The sequence below is a fragment of the Cryptomeria japonica genome, chromosome 3 (genome assembly GCF_030272615.1).
Source record: "Cryptomeria japonica chromosome 3, Sugi_1.0, whole genome shotgun sequence".
Lineage (NCBI taxonomy): Eukaryota > Viridiplantae > Streptophyta > Pinopsida > Cupressales > Cupressaceae > Cryptomeria > Cryptomeria japonica.
This window is the reverse complement of record NC_081407.1, coordinates 121822742-121827990: the sequence shown is the minus strand read 5'-3', so window position 1 is coordinate 121827990 and position 5249 is coordinate 121822742.

Sequence of the window (5249 nt, the reverse complement as noted above, 5' to 3'; positions counted from 1 at the left end):
CAAAATATGTCGTAGGCCCATAGCGTGAACTGCTACTCTATCCTTGAATTGTCAGCTCTGCTCGCAGACTCTGAGTCGATGGGAATCTCTCCCATGACTCCAACATATATAGGTCCTCCTGCAATCAAGAAAATCAATCATGTTAGTCATAGTGGCATTCCCTATTCATCACAAAATGCTACTCTTTATCCTAGTGCTTATATTTATCATATGGCGCTATTTATCCTAGTGACACTCACTGTTCATCACAAAGTGTTGCTATTTATCCTAGTGGTACTCTCTGTTCATCACAAAGTACAACGTGTTTTTGCACTTCCTGTTCATCACAAAGTGTTGCTCATATTTTCACTCCCTATTCATCACAAAGTGCTACTCATATTAGTACTCCCTGTTCATCACAAAGTACTATGTCTTGGTACTCATTGTTCATCACAAAGTGCCTCGATCTATCCTGGTCTTCCCTAGAGGACCTGCTTGAGTGTATCCTCTTAGCAACTTATCCAATCGACAGCGTATGTTTATCACATAACTGTCGATTTGACCTTGAAGACGCAAACGCACCTAAGCACATTTATTACCCTACTTGACCTGCATTTATGACAACATTTATTGCAACACAGTTCAAGGAGGTTTTGCAGTACTTATCGGCTCTCCTACATCTGCTGGCCTCCAAAATCAGCGAACGCAATCAAATCTGTGAACCAATGCCATCACTCCTCACTGTTGCTGCTCTATTCTCTTTCTACACTCTGATCTCTTAGATGTGTGGATGACAATGAGGATGTTTTTCCCCCCGTGGTCTATCTTATAGACTACCCTAGCCCTAGCACTAGCCCTCATTTCCTGAGTCAATCTTCATTATCTCGTGACTCTGTCACTCTATCCTATCTGGTCAGTCCATTCTAGCCATTCTTTCTTATCGAGAGATTGTCTGCGATCTTTTCAGACATTTTCATCTAATCTCTCAAGGGGGCATATCATTCCCATCTTGGGGCAACTTTGTATCAGTTCATATTATCTTCTTTGAAACAACGCAACAAGCTGCATAGTCTCAAAGAGGGGCAAAATGTAGACACCTAAAATTGTCCAGTCTAATTAAATAAATATCTTTATTTATTTAATTACTTTAGCCTAATTCTTCTATTAATTAAATAAATTCTTATTTATTTAATTAATTCATTTATCCTCTTCTAGCCTTATTTCTCATTTAAATAAATACCTTTATTTATTTAAATTATCCTTTTCCTAGATTTAAATAAATATCTTATTTATTTAATTGATCCCACTTCTTCTATTAATTAAATAAATATTTATTTATTCAATTAATTCATTAGCCTTTTCTACCCATGACACATGTCATTCATCTCTTAATTCATACACCACCTACCCCTTTCATTATTTTATTATTTTCTTTACCTACCCTCTAATCATAGCCGACCATTTATCTTTTACACCTCTCAATCTTATCCCTCCATTTCATATAGTGTCTTCTATATAAGGAGATGCTTCCTTCATTATCAAACCCTAACTCACTATGCATTTAGCCCCAATTACGCTTTCGAACTTGCATATGCAATCAAGCCTACTTGCAACCACATTTCCATTCTTTGTTGAGCTCTTGTGCACACATAAAATCTGAGAGCAAATATATCAAGCAAGATCAATGGAGATAGGAAGAATGGAGATTGAAACCCTATTGGACATGTGATGGTATAATCTTTATGATTTCATTTGATTTGCATTGTCTTAGGTAATCTTCATATGTTATGGTGGATCTTTGTTGTTGTTAGGCTAGGGTTTTGTGGTTGAATTCATTTAGTCTTTCATCATTGTTGTTATCCATTTTCACCATATGCTTTTTGTGGAGTATTTAATAGAAGTTGCAACAAACTAGTTTTATCATTTGTCCAATGGTGCAATTGACAACTAGAATGCCATGAAAAATAAGTTTGAAGGGAGGTTTAAAACAATTGTGAATGAATATGTATTAGTTTTTCAGTAATATACTATGAAGAAAGAAATGCATGAGTCTATGCAAGATTTTGTAGCCAAATTTAATAAATTGGTGGGTTGTGTAGACACCTAAAATTGTATAGTCTAATTAAATAAATATTTTATTTATTTAATTATCTAAGCCTAATTCTTCTACTAATTAAATAAATCTTTATTTATTTAATTAATTCATTTATCCTCTTCTAGCCTTATTTCTCATTTAAATAAATACATTTATTTATTTAAATTATCCTTTTCCTAAATTAAATAAATATTTTATTTATTTAATTGATCCCACTTCTTCTATAAATTAAATAAATCTTTATTTATTTAATTAATTCATTAACCTTTTCCACCTATGACACATGTCATTCATCTCTTAATTCCTACACTACCTACCTCTTTCATTATTTTATTATTTCTTTTACCTACCCTCTAATCCTAGCCAACCTCCTTTTTACACCTCTCAATCTTATCCCTCCATTTCATATTGTGTCTTCTATTTAAGGAGATGCTTCCTTCATTATCTAACCCTAACAACTTGATCAATTCGGCTACACTAGGATCCTACTTGCAACCGCATTCCATTCTTTGTTGAGCTCTTGTGCACATAAAATCTGAGAGCAAATATATCAAGCAAGATCAATGGAGATAGGAAGAATGGAGATCAAAACCCTATTGGACATGTGATGGTATAATCTTTGTGATTTCATTTGATTTGCATTGTCTTAGGTAATCTTCATATGTTATGGTGGATCTTTGTTGATTGTTAGGCTAGGTTTTGGTGGTTGAATTCATTTAGCCTTTCAATTTTGTTATTATTGTTATCCATTTTCACCATATACAGGTTGAATACCAACTTATGCAGCACAAAATGACCACCTATTAAGATCTTTCTTTACCAATAGTTTACCCTCTAAGATTAGTTCTCATCAAGAGAAACTCGAAAGATGATCTGGCAACAACACAACATGTGGCTATTTCAAGAGAGGATGACCTAATTACTTCAGGGAAGTGGAAAAAAGTATTACAAATTGGTAAGGCACTAGAAGTCAGTTCTACTAACCTAATAATCCGAATATTGGCCAGTGACATTATTACTCTAAAAAGGAAAATGCCTAAGGATCCTCAACAACCTTTTTACCAAGATGTATCAAGGTCATCAGCCAAGCCATTAAGTATTGCTAGTCCTCTCAAAGACTTGTCATAGAAGGTCCTTCTTCTTCGAGAAAAGGAAATCAGATGGTATGTAACTTCCACGTGACAACTGATCATGATGGTGCATCATGTCCAAAGATGAGTAGAGCCATACAAATGATTTCCACAAATAAACAAGAAGAGTATCAGGTTGAAGAATATGCACCTTCAGGGAACACATATGTGAATTTCCTTGAATATGAATCTCATACAAAAGGAGAAGATTTGTTCACATAGGTAGATAATCCAAATTGTATAGTTTTCACTAGAAGTCAATATGCACAAAAGAAAGATTGAGAAGATAAGTCCAATGCAAACAATGTTACCTCTCATCCTAAGTATATCATGACTAAAGGATCTTCCTTTAATCCCAAGAAGACAAAAACAAGTCAAGCTAAGAATCCTCTTGAGGTAACTTTTGTTTCTGCTAGTGATACTTTTCTTAATTCTTTTGATATAATTGAATCATGTAAAAGTATGAAGATACAAATCACTCAGTTTAAATATCTTATATTAAATGCCTCTGAGCTAGATTGACTTGTTAAGTGTGTCAAACCCAAGTCTTCAATATAATCTATCACTACTCAAGTTACTAAAGATAATCCACTGGCTAATATTGATCCCAGTTGCCTCAATTCTTCTCAAGAATTAAAACCCCCTGATCCAACAAACCCTTTCATGAAGCTTGAACCTTTCTATGTGTCTTTCTTTATCACTAGTTTTGAATTGATCAATTGTGTGATTGACTAAGGAGCCTTTGATAATGTGATGCCATCCCAAGTAGCTAAAGCTTTAGGTTTGACCCTTACTTTATCGAGTGGAAGATGTTTTTTAATGGACTCTTCTCAGGCGCCTATATTAGGTGAAGTTAAAGATGCTCAAGTATCTTTAGCTTCTTATCCCTCTAAAATGCTCAAGATTACCATTTTAGTTGTAAACATTCTAGCAAGCTATGGAATGCTTCTGAGTCAAAGTTTTTGTAAAGACCTTGGAGGAGAGATTTAGATGGACTGGTCTTATGATACTATTTTAGAAAATGGCAAGAAGGTTAAATTAGAACCTGAGCCCAAAGCCAAGTTTACTATGATGAAATTGGATGATCCTAGGTCAGAAATTTTATATGTCAAAACTAGTCCTGACACCTATATGTGTAGCTCTTTCGAGGACTTTGAAAATTGCTTTGTCTTTGATGAGTGAAAAGAAGGATTGTGGATCATGGAATTTGATGGAATTTTTTATTCATCTAGATCTTGTGCCGGAGTTGTCATTATTGACCTAGATTGCCTCTAGCTTATAAGTTAGAATTTGAAAACACAAACAACACTGCTGAATATGAAGCTTTTTTGCTTGGTCTAGCTGCTGCGATGGAAAAGGGGATTAAACAATTAAGAGTGAAAGGAGATTCTTAGCTTGTGGTGAGACAAATCTGAGGCCATTATGTTATAAAAAATAGAAGTTTGAAGCATTATCGAAATAGGTTTTGGGATTGTATCAAGGATTTTCAAGCTTTCATCACAATAGAAGCTCTTCCTAGTATGAAAAATACCAGATCTGATTCCTTGGCTGTATCTACACCAATCCTATTGCCTCATCCTAATTTCAAAGAAGAGAAATATAACATTGAGGTTGTTTATAGGCCAAATGTCCTAGATAATGTTAATCATTGGCAAGTGTTTAACAATGATAGGCAGATTGTTGATTTTATAGAGAACACAAATATACCTTTTTTGAGGGAAGCATTGAGGAAAATTCTGATGTTTGTAAAGGAGATGTAAATTCCAAAGATTATGATATGAAAGGAGTATTTCAACTGAAAGGAAATAGGATACCTAAGGGCCTTGTATCCTTGGAGTGTCTGTTCAACCGACACAATCAATACATTAAATAGAAGAAGTTTGAGCTTGATTTAATATCAACTGAATATTAATAAGTGAATATAGGTACAAAAGAAGACCCAAAGATGGTTTATATAGGGAAATATTGTACACCTGAGGAGAAGAAGAACCTGATTTCCTTTCTCATCAAGTATGGAGATGTTTTTGCATGGTTCTTGTAATGCC